Genomic DNA, 21412 nt, shown 5'->3' with positions numbered 1-21412 from the left:
GCAATTTTCGTATGCTACCTAAACATCTCATCTTGCCAAGAGTGTGAGGCAAACACCGAATTGACTTCGCCAAAATGTGGCACTAAAAATGTCACTGAGTACCATATTTTTCTTGAACGCCATGGAGGTAGCAACTGCCCTCACCTCGTGAGCGTTAACTCTCAACAACTTGAAGTTGGAGTCGTCACAACTAGAGTGTGCGTCCTTAATGACGTCCCTAATGAAGAATGCCAGTGCATTCTTCGACATAGGTTTAACTGGTTGCCTCACAGAACACCATAAAACATCCAATGGACCACGAGTGTCCTGTGTTCTTTTAAGGTAGTACTTGAGAGCTCTAACTGGACATAGAACTCCCTCAGGTTCCTGTCCAATAAGGTCTGCTAAACCTTTAATTTCAAAGTGTCTAGGCCAAGGGTTAGAAGACCTATCATTCTTAGCCAAGAACTTAGGGCTTAAAGAATAGACAGCATTGTGTTCCTTGAAGCCCACATGACGGCCTCGAACTTCTCTCACTCTCTCTTCGCCAGAGCGAGGAATGCCGTTTTCGAGTAACATCCTTAAGAGATGCAGAGTGGAGAGGCTCAAAAGGACTAAACATCAAAAACTTGAGCATTACGTCCAAGTTCCAAGCAGGGGAAATCAGCTGAGGAACCTTGGACGTCTTGAAAGAGCTCGTAAGATCGTGGAGGTCCTTATTGTCAGACAAAGCTAATCCTCTGTGTCTGAATACAATCGAAAGCATGCTCCGATAACACTTGATAGTCGGAACTGCTATATCGAGTTTTTCTCTTAAGTAAAGGAGAAAATCCGCAACCTGGCTCACAGTGATAGAGGAAGAGGAAAAGCCCTTCTTTCTACACCAACCTTTGAAGGTTGCTCACTTCACTAGATATATCCTTTAGATGAAGAACTTCTGGCTCTAGCGATGGCCCGTGCCACCTGGCCAGAAAAACCCCTTCGCTCTGACCAAGTTTCGATAGTCTGAAAGCAGTCAGGTTCAGAGCGGGGAGATTCAAAGATATCTCGTGAAGTGGGTTTGTATGAGCAGGTCTGCTCTCATAGGAAGGGTCCTCGGAACGTCTACCAACCAGAAGAGAAACTCCGAGAACCAGTGGTTCAAGGCCAAAACGTGGGGATGAGAGTCATCCTCGTCCCTTGTGAGGCCGCGAACTTGCGTATGACTTCTCCCAGAATTTAGAACGGGGAAAAGGCGTAAACATCTATTCCCGTCAATCCCAGGAAGAGCAACTATCGCAACTGCCCCAGGGTCGAGTACAGATGAGCTTTATAGAGGGAGCCTCGCTGTTCTTGAGGTCGTGAAAATATCCACAAGATGGCGACCCCAAAATTTCCAAAAATCTTGGCAAACCTCCTGATGAAGGGTCCATTCCTTCGGCAGGAGTTGATGGCGCCAACAGAGCAGGTCTGCTCGAACATTTTCGACCCCTGCAACAAAACTTGTGAGAATCGAAATGTTGCGAGCATAGGCTCAAAGAATAATCTCTCTTGCAAGGCTGAACAGGGAACAAGTAGTATTGTCCGAGTTTGCTAGAACTACACGATTGCAAACTTGGACCTCGAAGAATTGGCGAGCTAAAAGATAGCCGCCAAATCTTTGAAGTTGATGTGCCAGGACACCTGTTCCTCTCTCCAGGTTCCTAACACTTCCTCTCCCTCTAGTGTTGCCCCCCAACCTGTTGACGACCCGTCGGAAAAACAACACTAGGTTGGGGTTCAGAAGCTTGAGGGAGATCCCTTTCTGCAATTCCGTTGGATCGAGCCACCACCACAGATCCTCTTTATATAAGGAAGAATTCTCAATTCCTCTTTCAAGTCTTCCTTGCTTTGTCAGTTCTCCAACAAAAAGAACTGAAGAGGCCTGAGATGCAGACTCCCAGAAAAACAAACTTCTCCAGCGAGGAAATGGTCCCCAGCAGACTCATTCCTTCCTTCACCTAGCATGTTTCCTTTTCCAAGAAGGCCGAAACTTTTTCGTACAGAGAAGTTGCCGTTCTTGCGACGGAGACGCTATAAAAGCCGCTGAATAGATCTGAATTCCCAGACACAATGGACAGTGAGGGGATCAGCTGCGACTTCTCCACAGACCAGAAGTCCCAGGGACTTCACGAGTTGCAGAGTCAACTGAAGGTCCTCCAGATACCTTCGCCGGCCGACGCTCGAATCAACCAGTCGTCCAAGTAGAGTGAGATCCTGACGTGCGACAGATGCAACTGCATCGCAACGTTTTTCATGAGACGTGTAAACACCCTCGGAGCAAAATGTGACACCAACAGCATCTGGTGTTCCCAGGCGGTCAACCATCCAAGTACTGACCAGACCCAACGTTGCTTAACTTCGCTGATCGGACGAGAAGCGGTGTTTTCAACGTGGTATGGCCGTTGTGCAGAGTCCAAAGCAGAGAGCCCTGAACTGGTACGTCTAGTCCCCAAGACAACCTGAGATACTTCACCGAACGTGGATGAATTGGGGCGTGAAGATAAGTATCTTGGAGATCCAAAGATACCATCCAATCCCCGGGATGAAGGGCTCCTAGTATTGACTGCGAGGTCTCCATCTTGAACTTTTCCTTCCGGACCAAGTTGTTCGACCTGTTGACGTCCAAGACGGGTCTCCAGCCTACTGAAAGTTTCGGGACTAGAAACAATCTGTAGTAAAATCCCGGGAACACCGAGTCCAAGATCTGTTCCACTGCTCTCCGCTCGAACATCTGTTGAGCAGGTCAAACAATTTTCTGTTTGACAGGAAGGCAGTTGGGAAAACAAAAACAAAAGAGGAGACAGGAAGGGAATCAAGTAACCTCTCTCTAACAGTAGGAGGGACCAAACGTCTGCCCCTCACTCTTTCCAGGCTTGTGCAAAATGAAGCCTGGTTGCAAAGGGAGTCTGGAGATGAAGGGAGTCACTTGCTACCTCTCTTGGAAGTGACATTCCTTCGGGAAAAAACTCTCTCGTGGTGCGGGTCTCGTGTTGCTTCCCATGGAAGCCCCTTTGTTATGCAAACATTTAGCTTTCGTTTACTTTTTGTATCTTGAGATCGGTGCAAGCGTTATGAAGGAGATGCAGTTTGAATGTCGATAACTTTAGTTTTGAGAAAAACGATATTTTTGCTTCTCTGTGTATTTATTTGCTTGCTGTTACACAGTTTGATGTTTTTATGACATAATGAAAAGCCAAAAATAGACCTGCAAAGTAATATAACTTCGCTAAATGAAGCTAAATGAAGCGAGTGTCAAAACACGGCTGAGGTTGGCCAGCGCGACGTTTTACTTAGTCAAGCTCTGAGCTGCTACTGACTGACTGCCACTGACTGCCCTGAGGCATTCCTGTCTTTCGCTGATGCGTACTATGTCCACAGGGTTGCCATAGATCGCATTAGATATTATTTCATAGCTAAAAGGAAATTACCACCGATATACTGACAATATCATTACATTATATGAAAAATGTAATTTGACTATGATAGGTTACTGTTTTGTTTATAACTTCTAACTGTGGCGAACTTTTAAATAAAACTTTCTGAGAAGATAGTCAGGATATGTATGATGCCATATATAAAATATCCCAGAAAATTTTATTTCCGATTTTTTTTTCAAACGCTCCCCTTAAGACAAAGACAACTGCGAAGGTGGAGAGAGAGGAGCCGAAGGTTGAAAAGTCTCAGGAAACAGATCCTTAAGAAAAAGCCAGAGTCTGATAATCAGAGGAAGAAGAAGACGAAAGAAGTTTCTCTTCATACAAAGGCTGTGACGAAAGAGGATGTTCTTCCGCAGCTGGTGGGTCTTGAGTGAGTGGTGAAAGTAGTTCCGATTCGCGATTTTTGGCGGAACTCCAGCGAACGAAGAAGTCGTCAACTAGAGTCAACATAGTAAACATAAAAATGTGGAACGCCACGATTAGCGTGTCATCCTTGCGCAAGAGCCATGCTAATCTTCTCTGTATCGTTCCAATTAGTATATGTACTGCGAAGCAAGTACTGGCTAAATTAAGAAGGACATCAGATGTTGAAGCGGGTAGTTGTGCGACATGATGAACAACTGGAGCGGTGTCAACACAAGACTTGAAGCTATCTTAAGCGAAGTGGCGCGGAGCGTCATGGCGTGACGCCGCGAGAGGCCCGTGGCAAGTACTAGAAGAGAGTCACAGCGTGGCGCGCGGCGTCATGGCTGGCGCGCGCCGAAACAAAGGTGAGGCGCGCGTGAAGCGTGAGAAGCGCACGAAGAGCAAGACGCGCTCTCCTGGCGCGAGACAAGAGAAAAGGCCAACACCTCAACTCGGGAAGACGAATAGGAAGCCACTAAACACTCTCTCTAGACGACAGACGCTCTGTAACATCTAGCAGACGAGGAAGACGAAGCGGGAGACGAAGGTGAAAGTCTGTACCTCTTAACAGGCAGATTCAAATCTTGAAAGGTTCATGAGAGCATCCAGCTGTTGTTGCAAACCCAACAAAATCTTACGCGTTGGAGAAGCCACTCTCTCGGAAGAAGGGCTGAACCTGAGAGAAGGAAAGGGCGAGAGACGTATACTTCCTTCCACAGGGGAAGAAGCTCTAGCCCTTGCCTTAGCGCGACAGGGGGTCGAGTAGAGTGATCATTCGAAAACACTTTATTCTCTTCTGCAGAGGAATATCCACGCAACTTTCGGGGAAGAGTACAAACGTCTAGAGGAAGAGGACGTGAAGCGTCCTCTCCTCTAAGCTTCTCTTAAGAGGGCGAGAGTCCAACCGAGAGCTCCAACCCCGAGGCGGGGAGGACGTGTCGGAGGACGATCCAGGATGCAGCCCTGGCAGCCTGGGTAGCGTCATCAGGACCTGCCGAAGGGACGCCAGATCGGTGGGAAGCCCCGTAACCCTCATGCGGCTTTCGACATGCCCCTCCTGGTCCTGGGAGTTCGACAGAGGTCCAGGCCTAGAGGCATTATAGGGCCGATCTGACGCCCCTCCACAACACTAGGGGCACTAGCACTAACACTATGCGTTTGAATTGCATTCACTTTAGTTTCAAGAGCACGCATTGACTCCAACACGAGCCAGGGAATTACCTTCTGCAGCAACAAACTACAGGGTTAGTAATAAATTTACTACAGGGTTACTAGTAGGAGAAAACCTGACTGTCCAACTAAGGATGCACTCTAGGAGGAAGATTTCCTCAGCCTATCACGCTCAATTAAAGCATATAGGCTTCATATTTCTTCCACTCACCCTCAGACAACCCCACACATTCATTACCGATTATCATAGAGCATTGAACACCCTTACATATCATACATAAAGTGTGAGGAACTATCAAAGTCTTCGATAGCCTCACCTTACATTCACCCAAGCTACAGACTCGATAGCTAGAGGTAAGACATCTTAATTATAAGAAAAGTCAAAAGCAAAATCAAAAACGGTCCACAAAGAGCGTATGCCAAGTCACAGATCCAGTCGAATACCAAAAACAACCAAAATACTTAAGTGACAACAAATTTCCGAAATCCAAAGGCGGAGGAACTGACAACAAGTGTTGACAGTCCGGCGACAGAGAAAATCTGAATAGAAAATGGGAATGGTTCCTGATACCCGCCTCCCAGCGGCGGGAATGGGTACTAACCACCTGACCGGCCACTGCGTGTGCCGCGAATTTTGAAATTCTGTCGGACCTTCGGAGAATACAGCTATATATATATCTGGCAGGTAAGTCTCATGAACAAAATAATTTTTATGTAGTAACTACAGTCTGACAAAAATGATTTGAGGTTTGGAAGATAAAAATTATTTTAACACCCCGGCCCCCACAATGGAAATGACTGACCTCATTTCAAATCCAGGCGAAGGACAGTTACTGACCATCTCACCACCACCCAGTGGTCAAAACTCAAAGCTTCAGTTTTGCTGTGTCGAACTACAGTGTAATGAATTGTTAGATTGTTATAGTTGTCAATTACAGTGTAATGAATTGTTAGATTGTTATAGTTGTAAATAACACTTGGCACTTTAGTAACTCCTAAGATATGATCACCAAAGGCATATGAGGAAATAATTTTACCTTTGCAATTATGTTTTTATTTGTATGTCATATGTGGACTTATATTGTAACTATTTTGTGTATCTAATAATATGACTTCTTCCTGATCTTAAAATTCTATGCTGAAAAAAATCCGTTGTGGTCTTCAAAATTTGCACCCTATCATAGAAGGATCATACAACTTCTCTCTCGAAACCTGTTCAACAGCATAGTTTTATATGTCAAGGCCTTCATAACTTGATATTTTTAGGGACCTTGTAAATGTCTATAGTATGTCCTATTGGGCAGAAATAATGATTGAAAGTACCAAAATGGTTGTAATGAGCAGCAAGATAAGTACCTCTCTCTCAAAAAAATAATCATTAAATAAATAAATAAATAAAATAAAGTAGCGATGAAGAGTATTCCTGTAAGTTGCAATTGACAGTTCCTAGAAACATATTCTTAATTGTTGGCAGTTATACCAGGATAGGGAACTCTTAATTGGTTAATAAAAAGTTCAATTGTGATAATATCCAAGTCATCAAGAATACGGATTAGAAATGCATATTTATAAATATCATAGCACCCATAAGATCTATGCTATAAGTTGATATTGATAACTGAATGTACAGGTACTAGTAATAAAAGAAATTCATATAGTATATGAGAATTGAGAATAAGATGAAGACCAGATAAACTGTAGTCATAATAATTGCACTCCACGAATTGATGAGTCTATAGGCTCGATTTTCATTTTTGGAGAATAAAGTGAAAGCTAGGAGATACGGGCAAGTAAAAGCTTAGTGATAGGAAGGATCATCTAGAGATGGGGCAGACCCCCGCATCAGGTATTTGCTCCCTACTGTTCATGAAAGAGATGTAGTGTTGTGGGATTTTTCTTGGAGACATAAGACAATGGGAGAAAAGGTGAGGGGTTGTTGTAAGAATAAAAATGGGGAGTTTTCATTTTGATGCAATAGTGAAATTAGTAAACGATTTATGTTTGTTGAGGTTCTAAACAGGGTTTCTTTCCCGGGATCACAGCCATTTTCCGAAGGTTAAACAATCCCGGGATTTTTCTCATTGTCCCGGGATTTTCAGGGACAAACTATTGGAAATTGAAATTGAATGGCCTCCCTTTTAGTATAAAATTATGTTTTTCTTTTGTTATACTGTATTATCAACTGCAAAAAATAATGGTTAATTACCAAGTTGAAAATCATTACAAATTTCGTACTAAATATTACCTACAGACAGTGCCCTTAATTTTACTTTTACTGATATAAAGATGATATTTTTATGATAAAATAAAGTTTTGTACATACTTACCCGGCAGATATATACTTAGCTATAGTCTCCGGCGTTCCCGACAGAAATTCAAATTTCGCGGCACACGCGACAGGTAGGTCAGGTGATCTACCATTCCCGCGCCGCTGGGTGGCGGGAATAGGAACCATTCCCGTTTTCATGTCAGATTTTCTCTTCCACCTGTCTCCTGAGGGGAGGCTGGGCGGGCCATTGTCGTATATATCTGCCGGTAAGTATGTACAAAACTTTATTTTATCATAAAAATATCATTTTTGTACATGAAACTTACCCGTCAGATATATACTTAGCTGATTGGCACCCTTGGAGGAGGGCAAGAGACAGCTAAGAACTAAAAACGGGAAAACAACATATGTTGTAGGAATAAACAAAAACCATGGTTCTTACCTGATTGGGCAGAAGACTTCATGGATACTGTCTATGAGTCTGCATGCCTCAAGAGCTTCAGCGAGGAAGACCTAAGACTGACAGCCCTTCTGGATCATATCAATGGGGATAAAACCCACTTACATGACAGAGCCTGTTATGGATCATGTCAAGGGGATTAACCCACTTACAAGACAGAGCCCTCTACCTGAATCATATCAATGGGGCTATCCCTCTTACATGACAGAGCTAGGTAATAAAAATACAAGGAGCTAACAACCAAAACCGACCACCTGACCAAGCCTAACCTTGTTAGTAATATGAGATGAAAAAGAGAGAGAGACCTGCAACACTCTTTTTCAACCAACCATAAAAACACAACAAACAATTAAAAATAACACTAAATTAAATAGGATTAGCTTCAGCTCCTTGACCCAGCACCGAATCCGGAGGATACGTAAGCTCCTAGAGAGAAGCACTTCTCATATGTCACACGAACATCTCTCAAATAATGAGAAGCAAACACTGAGTTACATCTCCAGTATGTAGAGTCCACAATAGACTGGAGGGACCAAGACTTGTGGAAAGCTAGAGAAGTAGCTATTGCTCTCACCTCATGAGCATTAACTCTTAGGAGCTGAAAATGTTCTTCTTTACATGAAAGATGAGCCTCTTTAATAATATCCTTAATGAAGAAAGCCTGGGCATTCTTGGAAATTGCTCTTGAAGGATCCTTGACAGAACACCAAAGACTTTCGGTGTTGCCTCTGAGCTGTTTCTTTCTCTCCAAATAATGTTTAAGGCTTCTTACTGGACAGAGTGTGTGTTCCAGCTCCTGTCCTGAAAGATCGGAGAGTCCTTTGACCTCAAAACTCCTAGGCCAAGGTTTTGAAGGGTTCTCATTCTTTGCTAAGAAGAGAGGCTGAAAGGAGCAGATTGCAGAGTCCTTCTTAAAGCCTACAGAACCTTCTAAGGCTTGTAATTCGCTCACTCTTTTGGCAGAAGCAAGAGCGAAAAGAAACAGCGATTTTCTGGTCAAATCCCTGAACGAGGCAGATCGAGGAGGCTCAAACTTGCTAGACATCAAAAACTTTAGGACCACGTCCAAATTCCAGCTGGGAGGTCTAGGGGACTTATTTTTTGAAGTTTCAAAAGACCTTATAAGGTCGTGAAGGTCTTTATTATCCGAGATGTTCAGACCTCTGTGTCGAAAGACTGAAGACAGCATGCTCCTATACCCCTTTATGGTGGAAACGGCCAGGTTACATTGCTCCCTTAGGTAGAGAAGGAAATCCGCAATCTCCATTACAGAGGTACTGGAAGAGGAAATTTTCTTAGATCGGCACCATCTCCGAAAGACTTCCCACTTCGACTGGTAGAGGCGCAAGGTAGAAGATCTTCTAGCTCTGGCGATAGCCTTAGCAGCCTTGTGCGAAAATCCCTTCGCTCTAACCAGTCCTTCGACAGTCTGAAGGCAGTTAGGTTTAGAGCGGGAAGATTCTTGTGAAATCTGTCGAAGTGGGGCTGTTTGAGAAGATCGCTCCTGAGAGGAGCGACCTGGGAAAATCTATCATCCATTCCAGTACCTCTGTGAACCAGTCTCTGGATGGCCAAAAGGGAGCGATCAGGGTGAGCTTGGTGCCCTCTGACGAACTGAACTTCCTGATTACCTCCCTATTATCTTGAACGGGGAAAAGCGTAGCCGTCTAGACCGTTCCAATCTAGGAGAAGGCCGTCTATAGCTACTGCTCTGGGGTCCGAGATTGGGGAGCAGTAGTTCTCAACCTCTTGTTCCAATGGGTTGCGAAGAGGTCTATATGAGGTCTCCCCCACAGGAACCATAGCCTTTCGCAAACCTCCTGATGAAGGGACCACTCCGTGGGAAGAACTTGATCTTTTCTGCTGAGCAGATCCGCCCTCACATTCCTTTCTCCCTGAACAAATCTGGTGAGGAGAACGATGTTTCTCTCCCCGCCCACAACAGAAGGTTCCTTGCTGCAATGTACAGGGAGAAGGAATGTGTCCCTCCTTGCTTCCTGATATAAGCCAGGGCTGTGGTGTTGTCGGAGTTGACTAGAACTACTGATCCCTTGACCAGAAGTTCGAATCTGGAAAGAGCTAGGTGAATGGCTACCAGCTCTTTCATATTGATGTGCCAGGCCTTCTGATCCGTGTCCCAGGTACCTGACACTTCTTCCGAGCCTAGTGTCGCTCCCCAGCCCGACTCCGGCGCTGTCTGAGAACAACACTAGGCGAGGGCTCGGCGGTTGTAGAGGAATTCCTAGACCCAGCTTCTTTGGGTCTAACCACCAACGGAGTTGTTCCTTTACCAGAGATGATATTTGGAAGGAATCCGACAAGTCTTGAGACTTCCGATCCCAAGATTCTTTCAGGAAGAACTGAAGAGGTCTGAGGTGAAGCCTTCCCAGAGAAACGAACTGTTCCAGCGAGGAAATGGTCCCCAGCAAACTCATCCATTCCCTCGCCGAACAACTGTCTTTCTCCAGAAAGTCTGTCACCTTTTGAAGGCAGCGTTCCCTTCTTTCCAGGGAGGGAAACGCTCGAAAACCCCGAGAATCCATCCGAATCCCCAGGTAGACAATTTCCTGCTGAGGAATCATCTGAGACTTCTCGAGGTTCACAAGAAGTCCTAGAGATTGGACCAGGTTTAAAGTCCGAGAAAGGTCCTCCAGACAACGGTTCTTTGAACTGGACCGAATTAGCCAATCGTCGAGATACAAGGAAATCCTCACTCCCTCCAAGTGCAACCAGTGAGCCACATTCCTGAGAATGGTCGTGAAAACTTGGGGAGCTGTGGAGAGTCCGAAGCAAAGAGCCCTGAACTGAAAGGTTCTGCCGTCTACCATGAACCTTAGGAACTTCCTGGAGGAGGGATGGATGGGGACGTGGAAGTAAGCATCCTGAAGGTCCAGGGACACCATCCAATCTCCTTGACGAAGAGACGACAGAACTGAAGACGTCGTCTCCATAGAGAACTTCTTCTTTCGACGAAAGCGTTCAGGAGCTCACGTCCAAGACCGGTCTCCACCCGCCCGAGGATTTTGGAACAAGAAAAAGACGGTTGTAAAATCCCGGGAGTGAAGATCTTGCACCGGTTCTATTGCAGACTTTTCTAGCATTTGATCGACGGCTAGAAGAAGGGCTTGCCTCCGCACAGGATCCTTGTATCTCGCCGATAACTCCTCGGAGTTGTAGTCAAGGAGGTTTCGAAAAGAAGGGAATGAGGTACCCTTTCCTCAAAACAGAGAGGGACCATTCGTCCGCTCCCTTTGTGCCCAGGCTTCGCGAACTTGAGAAGTCTGGCACCTACTGGAGTCTGGAGGACTTGATCTTCACTTGGACTTCCTGGAAGGGAGTCCTGAAGGCCTGGATCTTCTCTCAGGTCTCTTTGCCTCCTAATAGACCTGGATGAACGAAAGGGCTCCTGAAAAGGGGGCTTCTCCTTCTTAGTAATAGGCGCAGCAGGTCTCAACCTCTTCGACGATTGAGCTAGAAGGTCTTGAGAAGCCTTCTCCGACAAGGAACGAGAGACTTCCTTTACAGTTTCTTGTGGGAAAAGATGGCTAGAAAGAGGAGCGTACAAGAGGGAAGACCTCTGGGAAGGAGAGACCGATTTAGAGAGGAAAGCGCTGAAGACTGACCTCTTCTTAAGAAGGCCAGTGCCGAACAGGAAGCGATCTCCATCGAGCCGTCCTTAACAGCTTTGTCCAGGCAAGACAACACACTGCTGAGGTCCTCCATACTAACTGAATCCTCTTGAAGACTTCTCTTGGCTAAGGCCCCAAGAGACCAGTCCATGAAGTTGAACACTTCCAGCACGGAAAAAGGCCCTTGAGGAAATGGTCCAGTTCACACAGTCCCAAGAAGCCTTGGCCGAATTAAGGGAGAGTCTTCTGGACGAATCCACCAGCGAAGAAAAAATCAGAGCCAGCAGAAGAGGGGAGAGCTAACCCCATAGGCTCCCTAGTCTCGTACCACATTCCTGCTCTTCCCGAAAGTCTAGAGGGAGGCAAAGAGAAGACAGTCTTGCCTGCATCCTTCTTTGAGGAGAGCCACTCTCCGAAACCTTTAAGAGCTTTCCTCATGGAGATCGTAGGACGCATTTTCACAAGAGAGGAAGATTTCGAAGCCTTGGTGCTCGAGAGCATAGAACCAGGGAAGGAGGAGAAGCAGGCTTGAGGGAATCTCCATACTCCTGGACTAGTAGAGCTGTCAACCTCTTGTAATCAGAGATTGTGATGTCCTTAGGAGAATCGTCCTCCGATAACGCCTCCAGGCCAGAAGGAGGAGGAGAACGTCAGAAGTAGCAGGGCATTTAACAGAAGAAGAGCACCTAGAAGGAGAAGAGCCTATGTCCACTGGAGAACGATGATCCGGAGAGAAGCGCCTCAAGGCTGACTGGCGCCTGACCAAGAGGAGACCTTGCTGGGAGAGGGGCGCCTAACAGACGAAAGGGAGGCTGGAGAGGAACTTCTACGAGGCGAACGAGCAGGGGCGTCTGACTGAGGAGAAAGTATCTCCAACAGGAGAAGACCGGCGACGACGATGGCGCGAGCGCCTGGGTGGAGAGGCGCTATGGGAGACGAAGAGCGCCGAGGAGAGAGGCGCCTACCAGAGAGAGCGCCTACCAGGAGAAGAGCCTACCAGGCGAAGAGCGCCTATCGGGAGAGGAGCGCCTACCAGGAGAAGAGCGCCTATCAGGAGAGGAGCGCCTACAAGGAGAGGAGCGCCTGGACGGAGAGGAGCGCCTGCAAGGAGAGGAGCGCCTACCAGGAGAGGAGAGCCTGGAAGGAGAGGAGCGCCTGCTGCTGGAGGGGCGCTTAACAGGAGAAGTACGCTTCCTAGAGGACGACTTGCTGGGAGAAGAGAGTCTCTTGGAGGACTTAATCGGAAGAGAGGCATCCTTCCGACGAGAGGAGCTCTTTGATAAAGAGCCAGCAAGAGCAGCGAGTTGAGCCTGGAGGCCTACCAGGATCTGCTTGGTGGACTCCTGAACACCAGAAGAAGAGGAGGAAGATCTACGAGTTCTCTTCTTCGAAACAGGAGAGCCTTCAGGGAAGCGCTCAGGGCTAGAGTCCAAGGCGTCTCCTCTAGGAGCCTTCCAAGTCCTCTTCAAAGGACGCGATTCCTCAGCCGAACTCCAACCACGTTTAGGAGACGAAGAAGCAGAAGAAGAGAAACACTTCTTTAAGATCCCTTTTCTGCGGCGATCTAAGGCAGCCTGGGACGCGTCAACAGGCGCTGCCGAAGGGACGCCTGACCGTTGGGAGCGCTCTTCATCCCCCTTGCGGCTGTCGACATTCCTCCTCCACTGGGTCTGGGAGTTTGGAAGAGGTCTCTCCCTAGGAGCGATGCGGAGCCGGTCAGACGCCCCCTCCACTACACTGGGGACACTGCACAAATCACTATCACTTCTCACTTTCTTTTCCTCCATAGCTCGCATCTGCAACTGCATCTTGCGGATCGTAGCCTTCATAGCAGCCATCTCCGACGACGAATCCACAGGTTCGACGAAGGGTGAAGGAGCTGAAACAACTGGAGTGACAGGAGAATCTGGAAGAGTGTTAGGTTCTAAATCTACCTCCTTGGAAAGAGACCTACTAGCGCTTCTAGAAGAAGCCTTCCTAACTCTGTCCTTCTCCAACTTGCATTGCATAAGAGTTTAAACGCCTTCCATTCCAGTTCAGTGAGATTCTCACATTCAACACACGTATTCTCAAAAGAGCATTCATTCTCCCTACACCTAGAACATACAGAATGAGGATCTACCAAGCTTTCGTTAGTCTCACCTTACAATCAGACCTCACACACACACGAAACACCGTGCAACACTCTGATCAGACATTCTATAAGAAAATACCAAAGCCGAAATCAAAAACAGTCCACAAAAGCGTATGCCAAGCCAAAGATCCAATACGTCACCAAAGGTCAGTCCAAAATAATCCTCAGCAAGCGAAAAATGAAAATCAAAGCAGAAGGAACCAACAACAGATGTTGCCGGAACCAGCGACAGAGAAAAATCTGACATGAAAACGGGAATGGTTCCTATTCCCGCCACCCAGCGGCGGGAATGGTAGATCACCTGACCTACCTGTCGCGTGTGCCGCGAAATTTGAATTTCTGTCGGGAACGTCGGAGACTATAGCTAAGTATATATCTGACGGGTAAGTTTCATGTACAAAATTATGTTTTTCATTTTGTTATATTATTAACTGCAAATAAGACATTCATTTTAGTTTTGTAAAATCAGAAAAATATATAACTGAATGTACTCAAAATTTGTTTTCATTTCCATTAACATTTCAGTAAGTAATAATAAAAGAAAATACCAATATTATACATAATATTATACGGTGTTATACTAAAGCTGTACATATATTTTACGGACAATTAAGGACTGATTCATGAATGAGCCGCCTTAAGTAAAGCACTCTTGACTATAAACATCAGCATTTATGAAGAACTCTTTATATTATACTGTACATTGTGAGCTACTTTCATTAATATTATGTATTTACGATTGCATATAATTAATTATTAAATGACAAACTGTCACTCCAACTGAAAAGCCAACAGACAACAAACCCTAAGGCTTTGCCGGGTGAACAGCTAGTTAAGAAAAAATTAGAGAGAGAAAGACAGTAAAGTGCACATGAGTGTACTCTCATGCAGATAACTTGAGTAAAAGGGTAATGGAATACCATAGTACAGTGGCTATGGCACTACCCTATACTTGAAAACAATGGTTATATGTTAAAAGCCAGAGCAGCATTAACAAAAATGAGTCATAAAGGCAATTCATAAAAAAATAGACATCCCGGGATCAGATGAAATTTTATCCCGGAATCCCGGGACAAAGACATCCTCCCAAAATGAGAAACCCTAGTTCCAATGATAAAAATAGTTTTTTCTCAAAACTCATATGAATAGGCTTAGATAGAGGATAACCTGTGATGTAAATGAAAACATGAAATAAGCAATGATATTGAAATGCATAATTTTATTGTCCAGATTGTGGTTAGGCATGCCTCCACAGTGTGTGTTCAGAGATGCATGGCTTTTTAGATGAACGGTTTAGAGGGTGGCTACGTAAGGTAGAGGGAAATGCACGAAATGCATGACGGGCATTATGTGAGGCTTGTGGAAAGACGATATCAGCAGAAATATCTGCAATCAAGAGGCATAAGTTGTCGCATCATCACATCATTAGTATTAGAATGTTTGAAAATGCCAATCAAGTGGAAAATGCTGGTGAAGGTCCATCAATTAGGGACATCAGGAAAAGAGAGGACGACGTGACAAGAGCAGATATTAAGTTAGCCGCGCTTTTGGCGGAACACAATGTAGCATTAAATTTTGCAGATCATCTGGTTGCTGTGATAAAGGATATTTTCCCAGACTCAAGAATTGCACAATCAATAACGTTGAAGCGCACAAAGGCAACTTATGTCATGAAGGATGTTGCCAATATTGCACAGCGACAGTTAGTGGCGTCCTTCAAAAAGACTAAGTTCTCTATAATCATTAATGAAACAACTGACACAAGTACCACCAAATCATGCGCTGTTTTAGTCAGATACTTTGATGTTGATGCTGAATGCATCAAAACAAACCTTTTAAATTTGTTGGATGTTTACAGTTCATCTGATAAAGAGACAGAAGGGTCCACGGGACAGCATCTTTTTGACATGATTATGAGAACCCTGGAACAACGTGACATTCCATTGGAAAAGCCTGACTGGCTTTGCAGCTGATGGAGCCAGTAACATTATGGGTCAAAATAATTCCTTGACCAGTAGGCTTAAAATAGCAGCTCCTGGAATCACCATCTTTAAATGCTCATGCCACTCAATCCATTTGTGTGTATCAAATGCCGCCAAGACCCTCTCGAGAAGGTGTGAAGATCTGATTCGGGATATTTACACATACTTCTCGCATAGTGCTAAGAGGAAAAGCGAGTTTTGGGAGTTTCAGGACTTTTGCCAGACGAAACCACATAAGATTTTACACATGGCACAGACTAGGTGGCTCTCCTTGCACATGGAAGTGTCTCGTGTGTTGGAGCAGTGGAGACCCCTTACTTTATATTTTACTAATAAACATATAGAAGACAGACTGGCAGCTTCAGATTTCATATATGACGCCTTAAAAGACCCGTCTCTGGAGATATACTTCAAGTTGTTGGATTTTATCCTTCCATATTTCAATAATTTCAATAAGTTATTTCAAAAAGGTAAACCAAACATTCATCTTTTGCACAATATGTGTAGGCGTTTATACTCTGATATTTTAAGATGCTATTGTATTCCAAGTAAATTGACTGGTGCCCAGCTGTCAGAGATAGATCCGAGAGATGAAAGAATTTTTGTTCCAGTCAATCATATATATCTAGGTCCAGATGTTCACAGGACAGATACCAGATATTAGGAATCGATGTCGACAGTTTATGATCACAGCTTGTACCCAGATTAAGGAGATTTTTTTTTTTTTATTCAGAATTATTGCAGCAATGCAGTGCCTTATCAACAGAAGAATGCACCAACAGTGATGCACTAATAACCATACCAACCCTTGCTGATCTTGCAGATACAGTGCCTCGTATATATTCAGGAGATACGAAAAAGTTAGATTATGAATGGAGAAACATAGCAAATGTGCGTATTCCAGACTTCAATAAAAAATTCCCGTAACCCCAAAACTCTTTTCTTATATCTCTCTCATCTAACTAACGGCGACGGCCAGCCTGAATTCTCTGTTCTACCCAAGTTTGCTCTCAACATTCTATCTCTTCAACCTCGAATGCAGATGCTGAGAGGATCTTTTCGAAATTGAACTTAATGAAAACTAAGATAAGGAGTACCATGTCAACAGCCATCCAAAAGGCATTGGCCGTGGTTTCAGAAGTTACAAAAAGCATGGGAGGCTGCGTGAAATTCAAACCAAAAGCAGGCATGATCAAGTCAGTACAGAGAACCAGGACAGATGAAAGCAGTGACAATGAAGAAGAAGAAATTGAATAGGAAGAGTATGATACGATTAGTTTCATAATCATTTCTATTATGAATTTTCAACGTACTGTTAAAGATCACCATCACCTCCATACAAAGAAGATATGTAGGCCTAATTCACAAGATGATATTAATTTTGTATTTCTATTGTTATTTCTTTGATAATTTACAGATATCTATTCTTTCAATCATGAAATTAACTTTAATCCAAATGTTATAATATAATGAAGACATATATTTGTATGGATACAAATTAGTTTTACAATTTAATTTTTTTTTCATAATCAGTACTCCATTTTTTAATCAAGCACAATATTTTGATACATTATTTGATAGTTTACAAATAACTATTTATTTGAACTCATCAATTACTTTTACTTTACTCAGGAGTTAATAGTATAATGAAGAAATATACTTGTGTATATATAGAGGTTTGTTTTACAATTTCATTGTTGGTTAATAATATATTTTTCTAAGTATATTTAATATATTAATTACTTGATAGTTTACAGATAACTATATTTTAATTCAGGATTTAATTTTACTTTCATAAATTTTTTTTAGTATAATGAAGAGGTATATTAGTATAGATACAAATATATTTTGTAAATTCATTGTTGTGTATTGCCATGTTGTAGGATTATATACAGTTTTATCGTTCTGTTATTTGTTAATGCATTGTATTAATGCATTGTACTGAAAAAAATTTATTTTCATGACTATTTGTCTATCTATAGTAAATTTTGACGTACCCAATGTTAAATAAAATGAACACTTGTAGTTCCTAAGAAAAAGAAAAAAAAAAAACACGAGAAAATAACGCATAATTTACAAAAGTCTTACGTATGAGGAAATTAGAGCTTATAATTATGTACCGTTTTTTATCATTAACTATACATTTGCCAGCTTGACAAATGAGCTTAATGATATGATAAAACATATGGTACATCATATAAAATCTATTTTCTTATCATTCGTAATGCTTTTGTAAATTATGCAATGTAAACTTGGTAATTAGCTTAGCGCCATGTTAGAGTCTCTTATTTTTTTCTATAGTTACCCATCCACTAAGAAAAAAAAACTAGAAAACCCCGTTTTCGTTGAGAGTGCGGTAACTCAGATGCGGTACCAGCGGTAGTGCTGAACTTCAGTCGTTTATGCCCTACATTCATGAGAGGGGAGGAGGGAGGGCTTTTATCATGTAACTACTGGGTAAGTATACTTAAAACTTTATTTTATTATGAAAATGTCATTTTTAAGTATGTAACTTACCCAGTAGTTACATTGCTGATTCCCACACTAAAGGAGGTGGGACCATGAATAGATAGAACTATATTAAATGTGTGTTAATCTTCTTTTATTGGGTAAAAGAAGTGTCTTAATTTCCTTACCTGTTAAGTGAGCAATCCATACTGATTCTGCCTCTTAAATATGGAGCTCTTCTTAACTGCAAGACGTGGCGAGGGAACCATGGGACATCTATAGCAAGTAAATTATCCTTGCGACCTAGAAGGGTTCGTAGGACACGAAGGATGACCAAACAAATGCCCTGCTCAGGGCGCAGTACCAACCAAAAAAATACAAAACCAATTGATGGGTATCACCACTAGCCTACACCAAAATTAAACCCCTTAAAAGAACTAGTGACTGAGAGGTACGTACCCCAAACTCCCCAGCAGAATCTAAACCTGCATCAAGGAGAAAGGGACACTAAGGAAGGATGCACTTCCTTATCACCGTACCACCCACTACGAAAGGACATGGGGTACTGCAATATTGTATGTTGTCTCCATAATGCGAGGCGAACACTGACCTACTCCTCCAAAGGTCACTTGTACAATAGAAGAAAGAGACAAATTGCGTCTGAAGGCCAGAGAGGTTACAACCGCTTATACTTCATGCGTTTTAACTTTCAAAACACTGCACTCGCATCATCAAAATGGTCACAAGCCTCCACTATTACATTCCGAATAAAGAAAGCCAACGCGTTTTCTGAGAGGGGCCAAGAAGGATACTTAACAGAGCACCAGAGGTGGTCCAAGTTACCTCTCACACCTCTCACTTGAATATAGAACTTGAGAGCTCTAACAGGGCTTAAGAGTCTCTCCTTTTGATTTGATTACGAAATTGAGGTCTTGAAGACCAAGCGCCGGAACCCATTGGGATTATTCACCGCGGAGTCTCTCCTCTTCTCTGTCAACTAGATCTGTCAGATTACGAATCTCGAACGACAGTGGCCAAGGCCTGGATGGGGTTTTATTCTTGGCCATAAAACTCATATTAAAGGAACAGATAGTGTTTCCATTTGCAAAACCTACTTTTTAATTAAGGCATGCACTTCACTTATCCTTTTCGCTGTAGCTAAGGCTACTAAAATTAGCGTCTTTCTCGTCACCTCCCTCAAAGACGCTGTACTGAGAGGATCGAATCTATCATTCCTAAGCCACTTCAGAACCACGTCCAAGTTCCAGCCTATTAATCTTGGTCCTTCCATCCTCTCCCTATCGAAGGACTTAATTAAGTCTGACAAATCTTTGTTACCAGACCAATCTATAGCACCGTATTGAAACGCCTAGCCCAACAGCCCTGTACCCCTTAATGGTAGAAATTAAGTATAAACCCCTTAATGGTAGAAATTAAGTATATCTTAGTTTAACCAGACCACTGAACTGGTTAACAGTTCTCCTTGGGCTGGTCCCAAGGATTAGACTTATTTTACGTGGCTAAGAACCAACTGGTTACCTAGCAACAGGACCTATAGCTTATTGTGGAATCCGAACCATATTATGACGAGAAATGAATTTCTATCATCAGAAATAAATTCCTCTAATTCGGAGAGTCGACCTTAAGGGGATCGGCCGCCTAAAAAACCCCAAAAATCTTTAAAAAATTCGATTTGCTGAAAAAAATTCTATGGCTTCGTATAGGGTTCAAGAATGTGTCCACGAAATATTATGCTAAAATTTGCCCTATTTCTCTAGTTATGGCCTAAAATGTAATAATAACTATATACCCATAAAACACCAGTAGCGCAAATGATTTAGTCTGGTATAGTTTTTGCGATATATATTACGAAAACTTCCTTTGAAATGAAATGTATAATGTCAATAATATCCTACTCGGCACCTTTTTAGTTATTCCTAGCCATGACAACGCACACTTCATACCATAACGCCGACTGTGGCCGAGAGTTGCCTATAAACTTCCAAGCTAGAAGGACACATTTTTCATGCTCGCTAGCCTTGACTGAACTCTGTATTTTCTGCTGTGTTTTTGTTTTTTCACCGTGCCTAAAAGGTCCAAGAGTTCACTTCATGCTTCTAGAATGTGGAAAAGCCAAGTGGAAAAGTCCAGGCGAGAAGTAGAAGAAAGAGTTCAAGAAATTAGTGCCATAGAGGGGAATGGAGCGACGGAGAGAGAGAGAGAGCTGTCACCCATCAAACGGCACAGGCAGCGATCTCTGCTGACAAGAGACCAACCACATCCACCCCTAAACGCCTCTTTATTTGTTCGTCACTACCAAAGGGCAAAGATATTTTAGAAGAAGAAAGCAGTAGCTCGGAGGCTGATATTATAGATGATCCTGAAAATAAAATTATCATAATAAGTGAAGTAAGACTTGATGAACTACTTGAATCACGAACCCCTAATTGTGAATGTAAAGTCATTCCCAGGATCCATTTGGCAAGGGATGGATTCGAGACACTAATAAAAAAGTGTAGGCAACTATGATACCCTAGAGTAATACCTTGCAGCAAGATCAGACAGGGGGGGGACCAGGAACCTAAAATTTATAAGAATGTGTCTTAGGCACATAAATAATCAATTAATATTCTTATTTATAATCATTTTGCATTAATTAATACCCAAAAATAAAAATTAAAACCATAGAATTAATTGTAACACAGTCTTTGAAGTCCCTTTTACTTTTTTATGTAACTAAAACTTTGAAGGCCGTTTCTCAAAAACAAGTTTTTCGCCTTTAAAATGCATCTCCTCCCTTAGTATTGGACCAATCTAAATGAAATTTTATATATAACATGGGGAAACACGGAAGATTAATAAAATGCCAGGATTTTTAATATTATGAGTTGTTGATTTTTGTAATAATTTTTTTCTGTAATTTTTCCGGGAAAATTTCATAAAAAGAAAAAATTCATATCTCGAAGAAGAATTGAAAAATCAAAAATCCCTGGCATTTTATTGAAGGTTCATATGTGTTTTATACGTGGTTCAAATCCCATCCCTTAAAAACTAAAAGCAAAGGAGAAGATGCATTTTGAAAATGGCCAATTTTGGCCGAAAATCACTCTGGCGTCACAAAACCTAAGGTCACTGACCCAAAATTTTTTCCCCAGAAGTTCCACATAATGTCCTTAAACAAACCCCCTATATATCAACAACCTGTCATTAAAAAAGTGGGAAACAGGCCGATCCCCTTAATGGTAGTGGTAGTAGACCCTCATTGAGCCAGCTATCGGATAAGGCACTCACCAAGGGGGGTCAGCCGATTTAAAACACGTAATGTTCGACCACGATTTAAGACACTGTTCCTCTGCTCGTCATGTACCATTTTCCTTTTTATTTACCAAAGGTAAATGAAAACTTTTCATTTTATTTTATTTATACATACTGTTCTGTATTTATACCGTACTGAATTGAAATGTTTTTAACTTTTGAC

General features: G+C 42.9%; 1 protein-coding gene, 1 non-coding gene and 2 pseudogenes across 4 annotated transcripts in view; 1 reads left to right on the top strand and 3 right to left on the bottom strand.

The window, feature by feature from the left end:
- The window catches only part of LOC136826576 (NFX1-type zinc finger-containing protein 1-like), a 321939-nt gene that overhangs the window by 286032 nt on the left and 14495 nt on the right, over positions 1–21412 (bottom strand). The gene's annotated exons all lie outside the window — the stretch shown is intronic.
- Positions 2289–2407, bottom strand: LOC136827279 (5S ribosomal RNA). Its single transcript, XR_010849803.1, has one exon. It is a non-coding gene; the product is annotated as a 5S ribosomal RNA (ribosomal RNA).
- LOC136827273 (U6 spliceosomal RNA) lies at positions 3897–3997 on the bottom strand (annotated as a pseudogene).
- Positions 14941–16277, top strand: LOC136826550 (zinc finger protein 862-like; annotated as a pseudogene).

This window comes from Macrobrachium rosenbergii, chromosome 41 (assembly GCF_040412425.1).
Source record: "Macrobrachium rosenbergii isolate ZJJX-2024 chromosome 41, ASM4041242v1, whole genome shotgun sequence".
Lineage (NCBI taxonomy): Eukaryota > Metazoa > Arthropoda > Malacostraca > Decapoda > Palaemonidae > Macrobrachium > Macrobrachium rosenbergii.
Note: the sequence above shows the minus strand (reverse complement) of the source record. Positions and strands in the feature narration are given on the sequence as shown.